This window comes from Macrobrachium nipponense, chromosome 16 (genome assembly GCF_015104395.2).
Source record: "Macrobrachium nipponense isolate FS-2020 chromosome 16, ASM1510439v2, whole genome shotgun sequence".
Taxonomy (NCBI): Eukaryota; Metazoa; Arthropoda; class Malacostraca; order Decapoda; family Palaemonidae; genus Macrobrachium; species Macrobrachium nipponense.
Window position 1 is genome coordinate 7,618,872 of NC_087209.1, and position 24,589 is coordinate 7,643,460.

A 24,589-nucleotide genomic window follows, 5' to 3' on the forward strand; every position below is an offset into this window, starting at 1 on the left:
ATTCTTGTATGTACTATACATGAAATTAATGGAATACTTTTTACAGGAAGGCACTCTGCAAAATGAGGGAAAATACACCACCAAGTTCTCCCCATACTTTTGAAAATGGGGATGGAGATGAACTAGAACCAGAGGAAATTGACTTCGGTGAGGTTGAAGAGGTTAGTTGTGATCAAGTGTTCAGTGGAATTCTATTTCTTTAAGGTGGGTTTTTGGAAAACTCCTTTTCTCTCTAATTCATAGCTAGGGCTGATGGAATGCATAGCTAGGGCTGATGGAATGCATAGCTTATTGTAATTTTCAAAGAACTTGTTTGGTTTAGAGTTGATGGAAATGGGAAAAAGAAGTGGCAAGAACTAATAGTGAGCCCTATAGCCCTGCAGCTATTAACTCAGCCCTTGAAAGAGTGAAGACTATAGCAAGAGGCAGGAAAAACAAAAGTAGGAAAGGCATTGTTCGTCTTGGTAATACAGGAAATGAAAAATGCACTGAAGTATTTCTTCGTAGCATGCATTTTTGTACTTGGTGAGCTTGTTCCTTTCTGTCTCATTTTAATATAGTCTGTATAAGTTAAAAACTCCCATGTGCAAGAACTGATAGGCTAGACCAGAGGATTTTTCAAATTAAAAAGAGTAGTAGTACCTATTTCCTATTACCTTCTGTTACTTATTATATGAACACCACATTTTTTAAAACTCATACCTCAAGTCAGTGACCCCTGTGGGCTTTTTCCATATGAACCGGGTTCATCTTCTGAATAATAATATACATAATTATCAATCTTTTATGGCCTGGAGCTGAGTGATAGGATACTATTTCATCCCTTTTCATTGTTTAAGATGATGTTAGAAGAGTGTAGCTCAAGAACATCTGTTCTGTGAAGTCACTTCAAGATTTTTTTTAATACAGGTCATTGATTTAGATGGCAGCGTATATGAAGAGGAGGAGGATATGGAAGAAGATGAATCAATTCCAGACATGTCTTCTGTGAAATTTTCACAGCATAAAGGTAAAAAACTCTATTACAATTTAATCCATGGTTATACCTTAAAGTTTTATTATTGTAACTCAATTAGCAAATATTTTTGCTTTATTATTTATTAATCTTGATGTTTTACCATTTTGTTAAAGTAACCTTGATGTTCTTCCATTATGTTAAAATCTGTGCTATAGTGTTGACAAAAACCAGTGTTGTGTGTAAATACAAAAGTATAGGCATGAAATTTCTAGAATTTCATGTAGATGTTGGATGAATTGTAGTGCTAATGGTAGGTAAGTAAAGATATAAGAATTCCTTGTAACTCTGTTAATGTGTGAAAACAAAATGGTTTTGCAAAATTTCTTCTCTGAATCTTCTAAAGAAAAAAATAAAAATCTTGTTTGTTCTTTCAGGTTCAGTTTTTGCTTGCTCCTTCAGTTCTAATGGTTTAGTGGCAACAGGTGGTGAAGATGATGTAGCTCACATATGGAATGCAAAGGATGGATCACTTCTCTACACTTGCACTGGTCATAAGGTAGTTGATTACAGTGTCTCTTTGCCTCTCTTATTAGAAGTAACTCTTTAATTAGTAGTTATTTATTTGATTAGTCTGAACATAAGTGGTATTGAGCAGGTGGTCTTAAGGTCCTTCGTTAGACATCTCTTCTTGAAATTTATCATATAGAAATATGTATTCCATTCAAATTAAGATTACTTTTGTAGGACAAATGATTTCTGTTAGATATAGTTTTGAAAACATCAGCATACTCACATTTTCACAGATTTGTCTGTGCCCCATATCTACCCATTATTCGCGGGGAATTTGCATATTCATGGTATTTTTTCTGTAGAACTATCCACAAATTACTGTATTTCATATTAATTTCATGATTAAATCTACTTTTCGTGACAAAACTGTTAGCAAAACCAGGTACTATAAGTATTTTCTGTGGGTTTTTCTTGAGTTTGAATATATAGGCAGTTTTAAGTGATTTTATAGGGATTCTAAGTATTTGGGAGTGGGGGGGGGGTTCTGGTATACGTCCCCGGGGATAAGGGGGTCCGCTGTATTACATTGGTTGCCAGCAGTCATAATGTTACAGCAAGGAAGAGTTATTGTTTTATAGTATTTCATTTTGGGACCACTGTTTACTATTATTTACAAGCTGAATGGATTTCCTTTATTGTGAAACATTTGTGACTTGTTTTGAGACTGCATATGTGAGTTATGTAAGTATTGCTATTGTTGTGGATGTATTGAAAGTGAATACAAGTTGTACAGTACTTCAAGTACAGTACTTTTCATTTCAAACTAAATGAAATAGTTTTATTACATGGACCTTAATTTGGTTTGCCAAAAAGTTAATACCTTTTATATGGAGAACTTGTGACAAATAAGGGAGCTGTTTAATAAATAAAAAATGTATTTAGCTGTTTAATAAATCAGAAATGTATTTATGTATTCATTTGTGCAGACTATAGTATGTGTGTCACCTAGAGAAGTCATAGCGCCCCATAAACTTTTCTTTATTGTTTAGAACTAAATCCACATTACTGTAATGAGCTGCATTGCATCTTGCATCTTACATTTATTTTTGTTCATGAAACTTACCTGTCAGATATATATATAGCTGTATTTTTCCGAATCCAGACAGAAATTTAAACACTTACGACACACGCAGTGGGAGTCAGGTGGTTAGTACCCATTCCCGCCGCTGGGAGGCGGGGGGTATCAGGAATCATTCCCATTTTCTATCCATAATTTTTCTGTCGCCGGTGCTGGAAACACCTGTTTGCAGCACCTCCGTCCAGATTTTGGAAACTTACTAGCTACTTGAGTATCCCTTTTGGTTTTCTTTGGTATCTGAATTGGATCGGTGGCTTGGCACACGTTGACTTTGGTTTGAATTGATTTTGGTATTGAATTTTCTTTGATCAAGATGTCAGGGTCTAGTTCTACTAGCGCTAGATTTTGTTCAATGGCTGAATGTAGAGGTAGGCTACTGAAAGCTTCAGTAGACCCACATTCTGTTTGTAAAGTGTGCAGGGGAATGAATGTACGTTTGAAAGTCGTTGTAAGGAGTGTGAAAGACTAACAGAGTCGGAATGGAAGGCGTATGAAACCTATCTTAAGAAACTTGAACGAGATAGGCTAAGGAGGTCTTCCTCCAGGAGTGTTTCAGGTAGGCAAGATTTAAATTATTCTCCTGCTAACCCTCCTTCTGTAGACTATGCTCCTACCCCTGTAGTGTTGCCTCCGGCCCCTGAGACAGTGTCGTAGAAGGTAATACGTTATCGCTAATTCTTGAATCGATTCGTAACTTAGAATCAAAAGTGTTAGCTCTGGAGAGCAAAAGTGAAGAAAAGTGCAGTGAAAGTCCCCTTGTGTAGTGGAGGGTGCGTCAGATCGGCCTCATTTCGCCTCTAGACCTGGACCTCTGCTTGACTCCCAGATTACGGGGAGAGAGCATGTCGAAAGTCGAAGGAGGGTTACGAGGAACCCCCACCGATCTGGCGTGCCTTCGGCAGCTTCTGACGAACATACCCAGACTGCCAAGGAGCGTGCGCGTGCACGTCTTCTCAAGGAGTGCTTTTCTTCTTCTGAAGCTTCCTCCCCGCGCAAGGGGTGGAGCTCTCATACCGCATCACGTCCGCTGAAAAAGGACGGCTCGCGTGCGCGGGACGCTTCACGTCCAAGTTGTTCTCCGGAACTTTGCTCGGTCGCCCGATAGTGCGTTTGCTGCTTTTCCTCCGCAAAAAGAAGAAGCGATAAGGATTATTCGGAGGCCGAGTCTTCCCTAGATGTTTCTTTCGAGCGCCGCAGTCGCTCCAAGGTGCGTGAAGCGGCGGTTCCTGGGAGTAGCAAGAAGGCGTCCCCTCGCCGCTCTCCTGCTCACAGGATCAGCCCCTCCCCAGAAAAGGAGGCTTCACCTACAAGCAAGATTCTTCAGTCTCTTCAGCAGCAACTTCGAGATGTTTTTCCTTCGAGAAAGACTGCTCCACGTCGCCGTAAGGATGACAACCTTCCTGTGAAGAGGTCGAGGCGTTCTCCCTCTCCCTCTCCTCGCTCGTCTCTCTCTCCGTTTGAGTCTCCCTCTAGAGTTAGTCCTGCTCCCCAGCAACTTTCTAGAGGAGGCGAGAAATTCGTTTCTCGCTCTCGTGAAGCGGTTGTTTCCGCTGATACGAAACTTGTGGATAAGAAGCGAGTTTCTTTAGATGCAGAACGCGCTTCTGCGAAAGTCAAACGCGCTTTAGTGGACGCCGAACGTGGACTCTGTGCAAGTTTCGCGAGGCGCCGTGGACGCTCAGCGAGTGTTAGTGGACGCGCGGCGCGCACCAGTGGACGCTCGGCGCGCACCAGTGGACGCTCGGCGCGCATCAGTGGACGCTCGGCGAGCATCAGTGGACGCTCGGCGCGCACCTGTGGACACTCAGCGCGCACAAGTGGACGCCAGGTGTACACCTGTGGAGTTTGAGCGCGCTTCTGTCGGCGCCAGTAAATTGGCTTCGGACGCAAAACGCGCGCATACGGACGTCAGTTTTCCACTTCCGCAAGCACAAGCGGAGGAGGGAACTCTTCCTGTTCGCCGTTCTTTCTCTTTTGAGAAAGCTCGGGACTCTTCTTTACTTCCTCCGACTTCTCCAGTGTCTGAAGAGGAAGTTAGTGACGCTTTCGTCGAAAGGGACGAAGAACAGCTGTTGGCTCCAGTTTCGACGGACTACAAGGTTTTGACTCGTTTACTTCAGTCAGTCTTTTGGCAGACACCTTCCACCACCCTGAAGCTCCACGTTACTCCTCCCTCTCAGTTTTCGTCTTCCAAAGCTGCTAAGATCTCGGGCTTTGTGAGGATGAAGAAGTCGCTTTCTACGAAGCAAGCTTTTAGAAAGGTCCATGATTGGATGGAAAAGAGGAAAGCTTCAGGCAAGACTTCTTTCGCTTTACCACCTTCAAGACTTGGTGGCAAAGCTGGTATGTGGTATGAGACGGGAGAAAACGTCGGAGTTAAGCTTCCAGCCTCAGCTCAAGGAGACTTTGGTAGCATTGTAGACGCCACCAGAAGATCTTTTTTGTCTTCCTCGAAGGTCTCGTGGACACATAGCGAGTTAGACTTTCACCTTAAAGGCCTCTTTAGGACACTAGAGGTCTTTAATTTTCTTGACTGGTGCCTGGGGGTATTGGATGCCAGGTCCAGGAGTTCTGATTCATCCACTCTGGGGGGAGCTGTCCAGTGTATTGTCTTGCATGGACAAGGCCGTCAGGGATGGTTCTGAGGAATTGGCTGCTCATTTCAGCACGGGACTGCTTAAGAAAAGAGCACTTTTTTGCAATTTCACTGCAAAGTCGGTCTCACCAGCGCAAAAGCGGATCTTCTTTTCGCGCCTTTCTCAGAACATCTCTTCCCCCAGTCTATGGTAAAGGACATAGCAGCTAGTCTCCAGGAGAAAGCAACTCAAGACCTTCTGGCTCAGTCTTCTAGGAAGCCTGCTACTTCTTCGGCTTCTGGGTCCTCTGCTTTGAAAGAAGTCGAAGCCCTTTCGACCCGCTTCTTCCTCGAAGCCAGCCCCTCGAGGAAGAGGCTCTTTCAGAGGCAAGACTCCCGCTCCTTCCAAGAGCAAGAAGTGAGAGGGAAGTCCTTCAGACACCGGTAGGAGCCAGACTTCTACATTTCGCGGAAGCTTGGGAAGAGAGAGGTGCCGACGCTTGGTCTCTGGACATCGTCAAGAAGGGGTACAGAATTCCTTTCCTGTCGTTACCCCCGCGGCCCTGTCTTCGACCACCAAAGGATTTGTCTCCGTCGTATCAGGGAGAAAAGCAAAAGCCACAGTGCTTCACGATCTATTAGATCAAATGATCGAGAAGCAGGCAGTGGAACAAGTCTTCGACCGGAGTTCTCCGGGGTTCTACAACCGTCTGTTCCTAGTGCCGAAGCAGTCAGGGGGGTGGCGCCCCGTTCTGGATGTCAGCAGTCTGAATCGCTTCGTTACCAAGCAGAAGTTCAAGATGGAGACACCTCAATCCGTGCTTGCAGCTTTAAGACCGGGGGATTGGATGGTCTCGTTAGACCTTCAGGACGCATACTTTCACGTCCCCATCCATCCCCGTTCAAGGAAATACCTGCGGTTTGTCCTGAAAGGGAAGATTTTCCAATTCAGGGCACTCTGCTTCGGTCTCAGCACGGCGCCGATGGTGTTTCACCGTTTCCTTATGAAGAACGTTGCGAGGTGGCTCCATCTTGCGGATATAAGGATCTCTCTCTACCTAGACGACTGGCTTATTCGAGCCTCATCGCCAGCAGGTGTCTGAAGGACCTGCACACGACTCTGTCGTTAGCGAAGTCCCTGGGACTTCTGGTGAATCTCGAGAAGTCGCATCTGACTCCTTCTCAATCCTTAGTCTATCTGGGGATTCAGATGGACTCAGTGGCTTTTCGGGCTTTTCCGTCCCAGGGGCGACAACTTCAATGCCTGGACAAAGTGTCGGCCTTTCTGGGGAAGAAAACATGCTCGGTGAGGGAATGGATGAGTCTGCTGGGGTGACCATTTCCTCACTGGAGAAGTTTGTTTCTCTGGGAAGGTTGCACCTCCGACCACTTCAGTTCTTCCTCTCAAGCAATTGGTCACGCAAACAGGATCTAGAAGAGGTCTTGCTTTTGACGGAAGAAGTGAAAAAGCACCTCAAATGGTGGTTGGATCCAAAGAAGCTTGCGGAAGGTCTTTCGCTCAAGCTTCGGAACCCCGACCTAGTGTTGTTCTCCGACGCGTCCTCCACCGGTTGGGGAGCAACACTGGGAGGGAGAAAGTGTCAGGCACCTGGAGAGGGGAACAGGTGTCCTGGCACATCAATCTAAAAGAACTCTCAGCGGTTTACCTCGCTCTGAGGTTCTTCGAGGAGGAAGTCTCCAGCAAAGTGGTTCAGATAAACTCGGACAACACCAGCCTTGGCATACCTCAGGGAAACAGGGGAACTCACTCTCATTCTCTGTTCGTCATCGCGAGGAATATCCTGATGTGGGCGAAGGCGCAAAACGTCACGATTCTGACAAGGTTTGTGTCAGGCGTGGAAAACGTGCGAGCGGACCTTCTCAGTCGGCAAGGACAGCTTCTGCCGACGGAATGGACCCTTCATCAGGAAGTATGCCAGGCGCTATGGAAGCTGTGGGGACGTCCTCATGTGGACGTTTTCGCACTTCCCGAACGAAGAGACTTCCGCTGTATTGCTCCCCAGTTCTGGACCCGGGAGCAGTGGCAGTAGACGCCCTACTGTGGAATTGGTCGGGACTAGACGTTTACGCTTTTCCCCCATTCAAAATACTCGGGGAAGTAATGAGGAAGTTCGCTGCTTCAGAAGGAGCGAGAATGACCCTCATCGCCCCCTTCTGGCCAGCGGCCGACTGGTTCACGGAGGTGATGTCCTTCCTAATAGACTTTCCGAGGACTCTGCCTCTAAGGAAAGATCTACTCAGACAGCCCCACTTCGAGAGGTACCACAAAAACCTCCCCGCTCTGAGTCTGACTGCGTTCAGACTATCAAGAAGTTGGCCAGAGCGAGGGGTTTTTCAAGACCTGTGGCAACGGCGATTGCCAACGCAAGGAGGCCCTCCTCAGTCGCAGTTACCATCAAAGTGGGCTGTCTTAGAAGTTGGTGCAGAAGGAAGGGCATTTCCTCCACCTCAACCTCTGTGAGCCAGATAGCAGATTTCCTTCTTCTTCATGCTTAGGAAAGAAGCGAAACTAGCCGTTCCCACGATTAAAGGCTACGAAGCGTGCTTTCTGTGGTCTTCAGACATAGAGGACTCGACTTAGCGAATGATAAAGACATTCATGATCTCATTAGATCATTTGAGACGGTGAAAGTTCTCCAACCTAAGGTACCATCGTGGAACTTAGACGTGGTTCTGAAGTTCCTCATGTCGAGTCAATTTGAACCGCTCCATTTAGCCTCGCTTAGGAATCTTACTAAGAAGACTATTTTCCTAACCGCTCTGGCGACGGCGAAGAGGGTTAGCGAAATTCAAGTCATAAGCAAGCATATTGGGTTTCAAGGATCATAGTGCAGTTTGTTCCTTAGTCCTACGTTCTTGGCAAAGAACGAGAACCCTTCCAACCCTTGGCCGAGAACGTTCGAGATCAAGGGGTTGTCGGAGCTAGTGGGACCTGAAGCTGAGAGAGTCCTGTGTCCTGTCAGGGCTCTCAAGTTTTGATTTGCAGAGAACCAGAGCATGCAGAGGTTCTTCGGAGAACTTGTGGTGCTCTGTGAAAAAACCAGATCTTCCGATGTCGAAGAATGCACTGGCGTTCTTCTTAAGAAGTACGGTTAAGGAAGCCCATGAAAAGTGTGGTGAAAGTGACATGGAGCTTCTGAAAGTGAAAGCCCACGAGTTGAGGGCTATTGCTACTTCGGTGGCTTTTCACAAGAATATGGCAATCAAAGACATTTTGAGCGCCACTTATTGGCGAAGCAATTCGGTGTTCGCTTCACACTACCTGCGGGAGGTGAAAGCAACATACGAAAATTGTTACTCGCTAGGACCATACGTCGCTGCAGACACTGTTTTGGGGGCTAGGAGGTAGCGCTCATCCTATCCTTTAATGGTTTAGGGGAGTTTTTAACTTGTGTTATGGTTGTGGGGGTTGACCGCCTGCGGCGGATCTCCCTTCCATTAGCTTAGTCTATGTGGGATGCTTTTTGTAGGCTACGCCAGGTGTTTGGTTTTTACTTCGTTGCCCTCATTTGTATGGTCTATGGTCTAGTCACGTCGTGGTCTCGCCCCTGTTGACAGATCATCTGGAGTGCACCAGCTATATAGGTCTCTACCTCGCTGGCAACTCTAGTAGCACAAGCAGACTTACGCGGCAGTAACCTCGAAGTCAGCTATGCTAACAGGTAAGGAATCAAGATATCAATTATCTGCATATATATGTTTCCTAAAATCTTCTATTCGGTCTACTCCCACCACCAAAGGTGGGATTCAGCTATATATATATCTGACAGGTAAGTTTTCATGAACAAAATGATATTGTAATGATACAATTAAGTTTGTTCATACTTACCTGGCAGATATATATAATCAAGTACCCACCCACCTCCCCTCAGGAGACAGTGGAAATAAAAAATTATGAATAGAAAATGGGAATGATTCCTGATACCCGCCTCCCAGCGGCGGGAATGGGTACTAACCACCTGACTCCCACTGCGTGTGTCGTAAGTGTTTTAAATTTCTGTCGGATTCGGAAAAATACAGCTATATATATATCTGCCAGGTAAGTATGAACAAACTTAATTGTATCATTACAATATCATTTTTACTTTCAGGACAGTGTCACCTGCCTGGCAATCAGCCACGATTCTAATTTTTCTTGCTACAGGTGACATGAGTGGGTACATTCAAGTGTGGAAAATCGCAGTTTTCTCAAAAATTTGGGAATTTGAAACCCGGAGATCTCAGTGTAAGTTTTATTCTCTTTCTTCTATTCCTTACTGACTGAGTTGTCGTTTGTAAGGACTTGGCACTCTCTCTCTCTCTCTCTCTCTCTCTCTCTCTCTCTCTCTCTCTCTCTCTCTCTCTCTCTCTCTCTCTCTCTCTCTCTGTGAATCTGGTGCTTGGAATGGTTTGAACATAGTGTTATCCAACATTCTGTGGAAATGACAAAATCATTAGATCAGGTACTTAGACAGTCTTCATTCATTTTTGTGAAATTAAACTATTTGGATTAAATTATTTGTTAAAACCATCGAAGGTCATTTATATTTTTTTTCTTAGTGGTTGGCCTGGCATCATGGTTCTCATGTATTACTAGCTGGCACAATGGAAGGGGATTTGTGGATGTGGCTAGTACCCAAGGGAATGCACGTACCTTTCCAAGCTATGGGTCAACGTCACAGTGCGGAGCATTTCTGCCAGATGGTTAGTTCTACCTTTGATTCATTTCTAAGTATCAAAAATCCATTGAGATTTACAGGTACTGTAGTGAAATACAGTGGTCCCCCTGTATCCGTGGGGAAATGCGTACTAGACACACCCATGCGAATAGTATGAACCCCTATAGAAATGCTTAAAATTGCCTATTGTGTTAGTTAATATTAAAGAAAACTAAAGAAAACCCCACTTCAAATTTTCATACCTGGTTGTTTTAATAGTTTTATTAGAAAAACTGCATTTTATGATGAATTTGATATATAAAACCCAAAATTTGTGTGTATTTCTCAGAAAAATACTGTGAATGGGCAAATTTCCCTTGAATAATGGGGGATATGTTCCAGAGAGAAATCCGCAAATGAGTAAGTCTGTGAATCCAGAGAGAGCAATACGGGGGCCCGCTGTATATCTTTCAGTATTATTCAGTATCATTCATTTCTGTTTAAACAACTATCTTTATGTATAGTTTTTCATTTGTATACAGAAGTGTAATCTAAAGTATTATTATCGCTGAAAAGAACCAGCCCGAGAAGAGCCTTTGTTAGGCTCAAGAGGTCTGGATAAATTAATCCTTTATAATAATAATTATCTCAGAAATGGAATGAAGTGACTTCCCAAAGCAAGTGCATACATCCTTGTGCAAGCTTATCTTAGTTTGTTATCATAATTACCAGTAAGTTATGAACTAAGGGTTTTCGGGATACTAGAATAAAAGTTATTTGGCTTCAAAAGTAATATACAAATTTAGGCCAAGTATATATTACTCTTGTTGTATTTAATGTGTTCAAAATCTCTAGTATTGGCATTTAACTAATTTCATTTAATATCATGAGACTCTCAGAGGATTGTGAAATCTTCAGAAGAGTAGATAAATGACAAATAACTTTTTTTTTCTCTCTTTATTTAGGCAAAAGAGCTGTTTCCGGATATGATGATGGGTCATGCGTGTATTTGACTTGAAATCAGGCGAACTGAAATGCCAGTTTAGCGGTGGTTTGGCTCATTCGGGACAGGTGACCGAGCATTTCAGTCCACAAAGACAATGCTCTGGTAATGTCTGGGTCTTCTGATGGTACAGCAAAACTTTTCAACACAGTTAGTGGAAAGGTAAAGTGGAGATGGGAGGAAGTAATTTTGAAAGTTATATATAACAAGCAGTCCCTGGCTTACGACATTCTGAGTTTCTGAGTTTAAGACACTTTTCAATTATATTCATCAGAAATTATTTCCAGGTTTACTGTACTTACGACACCAATTTTCCGAAAGAAATATGTCTCCCAAAACAATTGCAAAATAATCAATATTAATTAAGGTTTTTTTTGGATGAACAATGCAATAAAAATGCAGTTTATATAGTTTTTAACACACCCAAAGTGTTCAAACTAAGGTTTACTTAGGGTTTTTGACGATTTTCGGCTTACAACGATTTTTGGCTTACAATACGTCTCAAGAACAGAACCCCCATCATAAGCCGGTGACTGCCTGTACATACTTCAATGAGAAGAAAGAATTGTCACCTGTCTTATCTCTGTAGTGCAAAATAGTTTCCATAGCTGTTGAGTTATTCTGCATGTCGTCATATATTAATTTGCATCTGTTTTAATTATCATGTTAGTCCCTCGTTGGACGAGTGGTTTTCACACTTGGCTACCAATCCGGTGGTCCAAAGTTCGATTCCCGGCTCAGCCAATGCGGAATCAGAGGAATTTATTTCTGGTGATAGAAATTCATTTCTCGATATAATGTGGTTCGGATCCCACAATAAGCTGTCGGTCCTGTTGCTAGGTGACCAATTGGTTCCTAGCCGCATAAAAATATCTAATCCTTTGGGTCAGTAGTCTGGTAAAACTAAGACATACTTAACTTAACTTAGGTAATTATCCTGTTAAATATTGTCTAGGAATATCCTGCTCCTGATAAATCATTTTAATGACATTTCACAGGTGGTAGGGACACTTAACTGTGATGGCTGGCTGCAAGGTCCCAAGCAGGGTGATGATGATGACGATGATGATGCGCATGTCGAAAATAGTGTGGAAGCTGTCAGCTTCTGTCCGTTGATTCCCAATATTGCTGTTACAAGTACTCTGTCGGGTCTTGTAATTATATGGGATATTTCCACTCAGGTTTGTATGATGAATGTGTCATTATTATTTTTTTTTATTTATATGTGCAATGACACCTCTTGTAATTAGGTAGTTAACTGTAGTTATTTACTGTAAAGGCAGGTTGTTGGCTTGTGTTAAGGTTCATTTAGATTTAACTTCTCATGCACAATTGTCATAGTCATAGATTGGTCAGTATAAGTTACTTAAAAAAAGCTCAGAATGGGAGAGTTTATTAATGTAAATGTAATGTATGCTTGTATTTGCTGAAAGCTGATAAAGTATACAGAAAACATCAAAGTATGGTGTCATCCTGTGATGATCTCAATAATTATTGTGTTTAGAATAAAGGTCTTTGATTGGTGAGTATGTCATGCCATTAATTTTATTATCTCTACACATAGGAGGCCTTACAAACACTATTCACTTTTCAGAGCCTTAGATATTTTACAGTATCCCAGAAATATTACTGTTATCTTTTCTGCAAAGTGGAGAGTGGAACCATTGCTTAAGATATGCTGTTCAATAAAGCCCAGATTTTGCTAGAGGTTATCCTGATTCTGTACAAAACACAGGGCCAGTGTTAGTCCAGGTATATTTAAATTTTACTAGTAACTTTTTGCAGATGGACAAATGGGTAACTATAACAAGAGTTACATCATACACATAATTGTACTATCATGTTTTCAATATCAACAAAGATCCCAGAACATTATATAAGACAGATCTAGGCTCTTTTTTTTATAGACCATAACCCAACTAATCAGTGCTAGATGTCTGGCTTTAACCACGTTCAGGGTCAGCCACCAAGACATTAACTTTGAATCCTTTGTAATGCATTTTTTGTTAGAGGTTTATTGTCATTATTTAGTATTATTATGAGGGCATTATACATGTTTACCCAAGCTCATCAGGTAATTTACTTTGTATATCCCATAAATAAGCCAGTATGTGTTAGCAGTGATAATTGTTAATAACATCTGTTGGTAGTGGAGATGGCTATAGCTAGGGATCATTGCCCCCCAGAAAGTGATTTTTAGTACTAAAATATCCTCTCCTGTCCCCAGTGAGGAAACACTTAGACTGTAGTTATGACCAAGTAATTACACAGGTATACTTTTCTACTTGCAGAAAAGTATAGCTGTGTAATTACTTGGTAAGTATATTTGACACTTAATTTTGTGATGAAAATACCTTTTCTGAAAGGATCATTTGCTTTTAGGTTATCAGACACACTATAGTACAAGGATGTGGTACAACACAACTTGTTTGGCATCCCACCGAACCTATTGTCTTTGCCGCTGGTTTGGATGGTGTAGCACGAGTATATGATGTCCGCTCAGGAGACCTCCTTAAAAAATACACTGGACACCAAAGCAGCATATTTTATATGGATATTCTAAAGTAAGTAAAATATATGTGCATGGATTTTTTTTTAATTGTTACCAAGTAAGTCATGTGTTTTCGTTTTGTGATCAAAGTGAGTTATTTTGTGTCACAGAAATTGATGTTTGCATTAACTACAGGGGTAAACATTTAGGGAGTGATAGAGTCTGTCTGTTTATGTAGAAGTGGTCTTATTTAAATTGTAAAATTTTATTTAAAACCTTTTTATGTATAAACTCTGTCTTTCAAAGACTAGCATTGTTTTAGCTTTCAAACTGATTATGATCTCGGCCCATATATTGTAAGGCTTTTGTACATGAACTTCCCTGACAGATATATACTTAGCTATAGCCTCCGACGTTCCCGACAGAATTTCAAATCTCGCGGCACACGCGACAGGTAGGTCAACTGGTGGTCTACCTTACCCGCCGCTGGGTGGCGGATGTACGAACCAATCCCCCTTGCTTGTCAGATTTTTCTCTGTCGCGGGAACGATAACAACTGTTGTCGGTTCCTCTCGATAGTTTTTCGATTCTCACTTGCCTGGAGTTAATTTGGACTTCTTTTGGTGACGTATTCGCTTTGTTTGGCTTGGCATATGCTGATTGTGGACCGTTTTGATTTTGATTTTGATTTTCTTTAACGATGTCTGACCTAGATTCAGTAGTAAAAACTTCTGTTTTGTTTAGGGTTTGCGTGAATGAAGGATGTAAGGTGAGGTTGCCGAAAGCTTCGGTGGACCCTCACACGGTTTGCATGAAATGCAGGGGGAATGAATGTTCTTTTGCTAACCCTTGTAGTGAATGTAAGGTATTGAATGAAGAAGAATATAAGGCTCTCTCTTCTTATGTTCGGAAGTTGGAACGTGAAAGAGTACGTAAGGCTTCCTCTAGAAGTTCTAGTAGGTCTAGAATGAGTGAGTTGGATGTGGATCCTATGACTAATGTAGAAGTAGAACCTTCTCTCAAAGTTGCACCCCCTGCTCCCCGCACCGAAGCCGAAGATTCGTCTTCGGAGGCGGCGGCTCTAAGAGCCACGATTCTTTCTATGGATCAGAAGATTCGTCAGTTGGAAGGTAAGGAGAGTGTTAGTGATCAGTGCAGTGTCCCCAGTGTTGTGGAGGGTGCGTCTGACCGGCTCCTTAGTGCCTCTAGGCCTAGACCTCTTCCAGACTCCCAGTTCCAGTGGAGTAGGAAAGTCGAAAGCCGCAAGAGGGCTAGGGAGAACCCCCACTGGTCAGGCGTCCCCTCGGCAGATCCTGAAGTACGCTCCCAGGCTGCCTCGGATCGCTACAAGAAGGAGCTCCTACGCCAATGCTTCTCCTCTTCGTCTTCTCCCTCTCCGAAGAGAGGTTGGAACTCCCCGGATGCGTCGTGCCCGTTGAAGAGGGCTTGGAAGGCTCCCTGCAGTCCTTTGGCTTCTAGTCCGGAGGTTTTCCCGGAAGAATCGTCGGTGGAGGCGAAGAAACCCAAGAGATCCTGTGATCGTTCTTCTTCTCGCGCTCCTCGCTCTGCGCTTGCTTCCGAGGAAGAACAACAAGATTCTCCTATGAGAGTACTCGCGGGACTTCAAGCTCAGATCACGGCGCTAGCAGCAGTTAGATCACGTAGGAAGAAGGACGTTTCTCTTCCGATCAAGAGATCTAGGCGCCGCTCTTCAGAGGATCGTTCTCCTCTTTTTAGGCGGTCTCCTTCATATGGGAAGTTTTCGTATGAAGGTAGGGGCTCACATGAGCGCCCTCGCTCTCCTGGCTCTCTTTCGACTTCAAGGCGCCAAACATCGGTCGGACGCTCTATGGAGAAAGAAGTTTTTTCTCCAGATTGAATTCCCGCTTCCGGTAAGCGCACTGCACCTGCACATCACGCTATTTCTTCGACTCCCTCGCGTGGGACTTCTCCTCAGCAGCCTCAAGATCCTAGAAGACGCCCTTATACAAGTAGGCGTTCTTCTTCCAGATGTCGCTCTCCTCGAGTGTCGGATCGTGACTTCTCTCCTTACAGGCGTCAAGAGTCTGGTAGGAGTCGTGTGCCTGATAGGCGTCCTGCTGTTAGCCGCTCCCCGCAAGGTAGGCGCCAAGAGCCTACTGCACGTCGATCTCCTAGTAGGCGTTCGTCTCTTTTAAGGCGTCCTACTCCTGATTATTCTCCTCGGGGCAGACAACAAGAGTCTTTCAAGCGCCCTTCTCCGTGTAGGCGCTCTCCTTCTAGGCGCACTACTCCTGACCCGTTATTCGGTCTCTTCGGTAGGCACCAGGAACCTCGGAAGCGCCCTTCTCAGTAGGCGCTCGTTAGCTTTGAAGCGCCCTTCTCCTGAATGTTACCCTCTTGTTAGACGTCAAGAGTCTCGCAAGCAGCCTTCTCCTAGTAGGCGCATTTCGCCTTCCAGTCGAACTTCCGTTGATCGTACTCAACTGGACAAGTATGGAGAGCCGTGCAAGCGCTCTGCTCCCGATAGGCGCTCTTCTCCTGGCAGCCGCTCACCTCAGGATAGGCGCAAAGAGTCTGGCAGGCGCTCGCCTCCTCGTAAGCGCCCTGTGGATGTTTCCAAGGATTCTCGGAGTAGGAGCCCTTCCTCTCCTTCTGCTGAAATTCCGTCTACCTCGAAGAGGGAGTCTCATTGTAGACAACCCAGATCTTCTCATCGTTCTCCAGTGGATGTGAACTCTTCTACGAGAAGGCGCTCTCCAACTTCTCGCTCAACTCCTACTAGGATCCCTTCGTCACCTAAGGATCTTCCGCGCTCGCCTCGACAAGACGTCCTAGAAGGTTCGGATGAGGAACCGAACACTTCTGCTGCTGTGTCTTCTTACAAGAAGTTTACAGAGCTACTTTTGCAAGTTTTTGGGGATTCCCTTACTCCTACGGCTCCTCCTTCTCCTCACTCACTTTTTTCAACGGCGAAGACAGCGAAGAGTTCTTCTTGTGTGAGGATGAAGCCAACTCTTTCAATGAAGAAGGCACTGAGGAGTTTTGGTTCCTGGATGGCTTCCAAAGAAGAAGCGGGGAAAACGATGTTCACTTTTCCTCCTTCGAAGTTATCAGGACGCGCTGGTTTCTGGTACGAAACAGGAGAGTCCTTAGGATTGGGTCTACCGTCTTCGGCTGATTCGGATTTTTCGGCGCTGGTAGATTCGACGAGGAGAGCTGCCCTTAACTCTGCAAAGACGACTTGGGCAATGAATGAAGTAGATCACATGCTGAAAGGCATGTTCAGAGTGCTAGAGGAAGGTTGCACCTGAGACCGCTCCAATTCTTTCTTCATCGGAATTGGAGTCGTCGTTCTCAGGATTTGACGTTCTCCCTGTCGTTATCCCAGGACGTCAAGAAACATCTATTTTCATACAATGAACTTACCTGTCAGATATATACATAGCTAAGACTCCGTCGTCCCCGACAGAAATTCAAATTTCGCGCCACTCGCTACCGGTAGGTCAGGTGATCTACCTGCCTGCCCTGGGCGGCAAGACTAGGAACCATTCCCGTTTTCTATCATATTTTCTCTGTCGCCGGTGGTATCAACATTGTTGTTACTACCTCCTGACTGGAATTCGCTTTTCAAGACTTTATTGATCATCTTTATTGGATTTCTTGGTGACGTACTGGATCGTTGTTTTGGCATTCGCTACTGTGGACTGGATTTGGACTTGCTTTTGATTTTTCTAATAGAATGTCTGATTCAAGTGTTAGTATGAGAGTGTGTGTGAATGTAGGCTGCAAGGTGAGGATACCGAAGGCTTCGGTTGATCCTCACACTGTATGTCGTAAATGTAGGGGGTTTGACTGTTCTTTGGCTAACACCTGTATTGAGTGTGAAAAGTTGGATGCTAATGAATGGAAGACTCTAACTTCTTACTTGAAGAAGTTAGAGAGGGATAGGATTAGACGGGCTGCACAAAAGAGTGTGAGTACAAGGCCTATTGAGCCTTTTTCTGAGTCTAACTCTCCTTTTGTTAATGAATATGATTCTCCCTATGTATCTGAATCCTCACAGGCTTTGCATTCGGATTCGGCTTCTGAAATCGCCAATCTGAAGGCTACTCTTCGTAAAATGAAGACAAAGATGGCGGCCATGCAAGGTAAGGCTAGTGATTGTGAATTACAAAGTGAAGTGAGTGTTCCCAGTGTTGTGGAGGGGGCGTCTGACCGTCCCTGCGATGCTCCCAGGCCTAGACCTCTTCCAAACTCACATACCCAGAGGAGTAGGAAAGTCGAAAGTCGTACGGAGGTTGTGGGGAATCCCCAACGGTCAGGCGTCCCTTCAGCAGGTTCTGTTTCGTTACAGTCTGCTCAGGACCGCTCAAATAGAAGCGTCCTACGAGATTGTTTCTCGTCGTCCGGTTCTCCTTCACCTAAACGAGGGTGGAAGGACTCGGATCTTTCTAGGCCACTGAAAAGGCATTGGAAAGAGCGCGCGTTCGACTCGAGCCCGGAGCGCTTCTCGGAGGAAGCTCCTTCTTCTATCAAGAAGGCTAAGCTGGTTTCGACGCCTCCTAGAGATGTATTTGATGATCGCACTCCTTCGAGTTCTCCTGCTTCTTCTATTGAAGAGGACGCTGGGGTGGCTTCCAAGAGGATTTTGCTTGCAGTTCAAGAGCAGATTGCCTCTTTGGTTGGAGTTCTTTCAAGGGATCCCCCTCGCAAGAAGGACGCTAGACTTCCTATTAAGAAGTCTCGTCTTCTTTCTCCAGCCAGACGTGAAGCGTCCGCCAGACATAGGACGTCTTCCAGGCAAGAAGAGTCGTACAAACGTCAGGATCTTTCCGAGCGAGTTGCTCGAGATCAGGATACGCTCAGGCCTGAGGCGCCAGCCAGGCGCGAGGCGCCAGTTAGGCGTGAGGATTCAGCCAAGCGCGAGGCGCCAGCCAAGCGCGAGGATTCAGCCAGGCGCGAGGCGTCAGCCAGGCGCGAGGAGTTGTGTGAGGCGCCAGACAAGCGCGAGACGTCAGCCAGGCGCGAGTTGCCAGCCAGGCTACACGCTCCAGCCAAGCGTGAAGCGCCAGCCAAGCGCGAGGCGCCAGACAAGCGCGAGGCGCCAGCCAAGCGCGAGGCGCCAGCCAAGCGCGAGGCGCCAGCCAAGCGCGAGGAGCTGTTCAGGCACGAGAAGTCAAGCAGACGCGAGACTTCTTTTAGACGTGAGAGAGAGTCGGTTCACTCTATGAGCCCCTCTCCTAGTAGGAGTTTGTCACCAGTAGAGAGAGAACGGGATGAAGATCCTCTCGTTTTTCAGGCCGATTCTCCACAAGGAAGAGAAGGAGATTCGGAAGAAGAGGGTGACGGGAGAGAAGGAGTCTCGAACTATAAAGTTCTAACTGACCTTCTTTTACGAGAATACGGAGATTCTTTAACTCCTGCCGCTCCTCCTTCGCCTCGATCACTGTTTTCGAGTGCGACTGTGCCTAAGTCTTCGTCGGTCTTGAAGATGAGACCTACGATCTCTATGAAGAGAGCGCTTCAGTCCTTAGACAAATGGATGTTGTCTAAAAAAGAAGGATCTGGGGCAGGACCACCTTCTGTATGCCTCCAGCCATACTTTCTGGCAAGAGAGGTTTCTGGTACCGAACTGGGGAGAACATGGGCCTTCTCTTCCAGCGGCAGCCCCGAAGCGGACTTTTCAACCTTGGTTGACTCGTCAAGGAGACACGCTTTGAATGGAGCTCGCGTGTCTTGGGCTGTTTCGGAGACGGATCATCTCCTCAAGGGACTCTTCCATATTTTGGAAGTGTTTAATTTCCTAGACTGGTCCCTTGACTCGGATGGTCTTGACCCCGAAGTCATTCTCAGTATTCTTGCTTGTATTGACAAGGCGGTACAAGACGGATCGGGAGAAATCTCCTCTCTTTTCGGAGCAGTACTCCTTAAGAAGAGGAGTATTTTTAGTTCATTCCTAACCAAGGCGGTTTCTCCCTCACAGAGAGCAGCCCTGGTTTTCGCTCCCATGTCTGACTTCCTGTTTCCTTCTCAGTTAGTGAAGGACATTTCTCGATCACTGACTGAGAAGGCGACTCAGGATCTTCTCCTGCAAACTGCAAGGAAGAAGAGACCTCTTGTTTCTGTTGACAAGAAAGGACCGACTTCTACGGTTCAGCCCTTTCGAGGAGGGCCTCTCTCCAGAGCTACCTCTAAGAGAAGAGGTCTTGAGAGGAGAGGTAAGGCTCCTTCCCATCCCTTTAAGAAAGGGAAGTGAGACAGACAGCCTCCAAACACCAGTGGGGGCCAGGCTTCTCGAATTGCAGACGCCTGGTCACTCATAAACTCAGACGCCTCTTACCATGTCCATAATCAGGAAGGGAATATCTTATTCCCTTCCAAGACAGTCCTCCACTAACGACCATTCCGCGGAACTGTCAGCCAGATACAGGGACCCTGTACTGAGGGATACTCTTCGTCTGATGGTGAATCAAATGTGGGACAAAAGAGCTATAGAACTGGTTCTAGAGCAAAACTCTCCGGGGTTTTACAATCGGCTTTTCCTGGTTGCGAAAGCCTCTGGGGGCTGGAGACCAGTTCTAGATGTCAGCGCTCTGAACAAGTTCGTTCAAAAGGAGAAGTTCTCTATGGAGACTTCGGCCTCAGTCCTTGCGGCGTTACGTCAAGGAGATTGGATGGTGTCGCTGGATCTCCAGGACGCCTATTTTCATGTCCCGATTCACCCTTCGTCGAAGAAGTACCTCCGTTTCATGACGGGGGGAAGGATCTTTCAGTTCAGGGCCTTGTGTTTCGGCCTATCCACAGCGCCTCAGGTCTTCACAAGCTGATGAAGAATGTGGCCAGGTTTCTTCACCTCAAAGGCGTCAACATCTCTCTATATTTGGACGATTGGCTCATCAGGGCCAGAACAGAGAGACAGTGTTTGGAGGACCTTTCTTTGACCCTAGACCTGATAAAGGCGTTGGGACTACTCGTGAACCTCGAGAAGTCACAGCTGATTCCCAGACAGAACTTGGTCTATCTGGGGATTCAGATGGATTCTCGGGGTTTTCGAGTATTTCCTTCGCAAGAGAGAATCGTGAGAGGCTTGGAAAAAGTCTTTCTCTTCTTAGGGAAAGAACGAACTTCGGCGAGGGAATGGTTAAGCCTACTAGGCACCCTTTCCTCGCTCGAACAGTTCTTTCCTCTAGGAAGACTACATCTTCGCCCTCTTCAGTTTTTCCTAAGGAGATCGTGGAACTGGAAGACGGGACTTCTCTCCGACAGTTTTCTCCTTCCAAGGGAGATGAAACCGCACCTACAATGGTGGTTGTCCCCTCTAAAAGAGAACAAGGGAATTTCTCTGGAAGTTCCGAACCCAAACCGAGTGTTGTATTCCGACGCATCGGAGAAGGGTTGGGGAGCAACACTAGGACCGAGAGAAGTGTCAGGCACCTGGAAGGCAGCACAGGTGTCCTGGCACATAAATTGCAAAGAACTCTTAGCAGTTCACTTAGCGCTAAAGTTCTTCGAACCCTTTGTGACGAACAGTGTGGTCCAAGTGAATGTGGACAACACTACAGCCCTGTCCTACATTCGGAAGCAGGGAGGAACACACTCAGTGTCGCTTTACGAGATAGCAAGAGATCTGCTAATTTGGGCCTCACAAAGAAACATCGCCCTCCTAACAAGATTTGTTCAGGGACGAGAAACATCAGGGCGGACAGACTGAGCAGGAGAAGCCAGGTCCTTCACACAGAATGGACTCTTCATTCAGAGGTGTGTCAGAGTCTTTGGATCTTTGGGGCACTCCTCACGTAGATCTGTTCGCCACATTCCTTTCCAAAAGGCTGGAAGTCTTTTGTTCAGTGGTGGAAGACCCAAGAGCTCTCTCGTGGTCGACGCCTTCCTGCTGGACTGGTCTCATGTGGACGTGTACGCTTTCCCCCCTTTCAAAATCCTGGGACAAGTGTTGAGAAAGTTCGTAGCGTCCAACGGGACAAGGATGACCCTGATAGCCCCGTTTTGGCCAGCACAAGATTGGTTTGCAGAGGTGCTGGAGTGGACAGTAGACTTCCCAAGATCCCTTCCAAAAAGGATGGATCTTCTCAGACAGCCACACTTCGAGAGGTTTCATCAAAACCTCCCCGCTCTCGCTCTGACTGCCTTTCGACTATCGATAGACTTGTCAGAGCGAGGGGGTTTTCTCGCGAAGCTGCAGGCGCTATCGCTAGAGCCCGCAGAGCTTCCACTAGACGAGTCTATCAGTCGAAGTGGGAGGTATTCAGAAGGTGGTGCAAGTCTAAGAAGTTGTCCTCCTCCAGTACCTCTATAACCGAAATCGCCGATTTCCTGTTGTTCTTGAGAGAGGTCTCTCATTTGTCTGTATCGACAATCAAAGGATACAGGAGCATGCTGTCAGCAGTATTTAGAAACAGAGGCCTAGACATTGCTGACAATAAAGATCTGCACGACTTGATTAGATCGTTTGAAACGACAAAATCGAAGGAACTAACTCCACCCAGCTGGAACCTGGACGTAGTTCTCAAGTTCCTTTCGTCGGACAGATTTGAGCCTCCCCACGTAGCTTCGTTCAGGGATATAACAAGAAAATGCTTGTTTCTCCTATCTTTGGCGACAGCCAAAAGAGTTGGCGAACTTCATGCCCTAGAAGATGAAGTCGGCCTTTAACAAAAGTCTCGGCCTTTTGCTCGTTTAGAACTCTGTTTCTAGCGAAGAATGAAAATCCATCGAATCCCTGGCCCAAGAGATTCGAGATCAAAGGCTTATCGAGTCTAGTAGGGAGAGAAACAGAGAGGTCTCTTTGCCCGGTAAGAGCCTTGAAGTTCTTCTTACAAAGAAAGAAACAAATGGGAGGCTCTAGACAAAGTCTTTGGTGTTCGATTAAGGACCCCACAAGAATCATGTCTAAGAACGCATTAGCTTTCTTCATTAGGAGCGTCATTACGGATGCTCACAAGTTCTGTCCTGACGACTCTTTTTCCGCTTTTAGAAGGTAAAAGCCCATGAAGTTAGAGCAGTGGCGACGTCTCTCTCTTTTCAGAAGAATATGTCATTAAAGAAAATCATTGACATGACATATTGGAGGTGCAATTCAGTTTTGCATCTCACTATCTTAAAGACGTTCGCGTGACCTACGAGAAATGTTTTTCTCTGGGACCTTTTGTATCGGCGGATACAATACTGGGTACGGGACAAACACCAATCCTTAAATTGTACATAACTTCTACTAGATATGTTCTAGATTCCTGATTCCTGCTGACAAAGAGGGCTTGGTGCTGCACTGGCGGCCAGTCACTGTTGTTCAGTAAGGAACTCTTGTGATATCTTTTAGGGGAGTATTTAAAATTTTTTTTGAGAATTTTTGTATAAATGAGTTTTTCGTTTCGAGTTATGGGTTGTTTGTTATGAGTTCGGGGATAACTCAGAGCAATTCTATATACTAACATGGTGGTTAGGATCAGGTGGTCGGGATTGGTTATGCTCCTTCACAAGGTGTGTTGTCATAGAAGTGGTCCAGTACCCATTGACAAGTCCTTTTAGGCTCTGCCGAGTAAGCGGTTCTTATACCCATCGACAGACCCACAAGAACTCTAGCCATAGATCTAATATCTCGCTAAAGTCTTGAGGTGATGCAGACTACCGGGCTACAGCCACGAAGTCTACCACCTATCAGGTAGGAACCAAGGTTTTTTATTTTATACCTACAACATATGTTGTTTACCTGTCTATTCCATATTAGCTGTCTCTGACCCTCCACCAAAGGGTGCCAATCAGCTATGTATATATCTGACAGGTAAGTTCATTGTATGAAAATGATATTGTTATAATACAATAAAGTTTCATACATACTTACCTGGCAGATATATACGATTAATGGCCCACCCAGCCTCCCCGCAGGAGACAGGTGGAAGAGAGAAAATATGATAGAAAACGGGAATGGTTCCTAGTCTTGCCGCCCAGGGCAGGCAGGTAGATCACCTGACCTACCGGTAGCGAGTGGCGCGAAATTTGAATTTCTGTCGGGGACGACGGAGTCTTAGCTATGTATATATCTGCCAGGTAAGTATGTATGAAACTTTATTGTATTATAACAATATCATTTTGGTGGACAGATCCCAACCTCTTTGCGAAGGGACTGTCTCTTCAATCCCAGACCCCCAACCTGGTGTTGTTCTCTGACGCGTCGGACACGGGGTGGGGGGCGACTCTGGGAACCAGCGAAGTGTCAGGTACCTGGGTGGGGGACCAGGTAGCCTGGCACATCAACAGAAAGGAGTTGATGGCTGTGTGGTTGGCTCTGAAGGCTTTCGAGCCCAAAGTCAGAAGATCGGTACTGCAGGTCAACGCGGACAACACTACAGCTCTGGCATATATCAGGAAACAGGGGGGGACGCATTCCTTCTCCCTGTACGAGACAGCAAGAGACCTTCTGTGGGCAGAAGAAAGGGGAATCAAGCTTCTCACCAGGTTCGTGCAGGGAGAAAGGAATGTAAGAGCAGATCTCCTCAGCAGGAAAGATCAGGTCCTTCCCACAGAGTGGACCCTTCATCTGGATGTATGCCAGAGCCTGTGGAAGTTATGGGGCAGGCCACACATAGACCTCTTTGCCACGTCGAAGAACAAGAGACTGGATCCTTACTGCTCTCCGATATCGGATCCAGAGGCATTAGCAATAGATGCTCTTCTTCTAGACTGGAGCGGACTCGACGTCTACGCGTTTCCCCCCTTCAAGATCCTGGGGCTAACCATCAAGAAGTTCGTAGAGTCCGATTCAACGAGAATGATCTTAATCGCTCCCTTTTGGCCGGCCCAAGAATGGTTCACAGAGGTACTGGAATGGTTAGTGGACCTTCCAAGATCGCTCCCGCTAAGGAGCGATCTACTCAGACAACCCCACTTCGACAGGTACCACAAAAATCTCCTCGCTCTCAGTCTGACTGGCTTCAGACTGTCCAAAGTCTGGTTAGAGCGAAAGGCTTTTCAGCAACAGCTGCTAAAGCAATCGCAAGAGCGAAGAGACCTTCCACCTTGCGTGTATACCAGTCAAAGTGGGATGTCTTCAGACGTTGGTGCAAGAGGAAGAACATTTCCTCTTCCAGTACCTCTGTGACCCAAATTGCGGATTTCCTTATTTTCCTCAAAGAAGAGTGTCATCTTGTTGTGTCAACTATTAAGGGATACCGCAGTATGTTGGCGGCGGTATTTCGGCATAGAGGCTTAAATATATCCGATGATAAGGACCTGCATGATCTTATTAGATCATTTGAAACC

The 24,589-nt window shown here is 45.5% G+C and overlaps 1 pseudogene; it reads left to right on the forward strand.

The window, feature by feature from the left end:
• The window catches only part of LOC135195563 (angio-associated migratory cell protein-like), a 29,744-nt pseudogene that overhangs the window by 2,721 nt on the left and 2,434 nt on the right, over positions 1-24,589 (forward strand).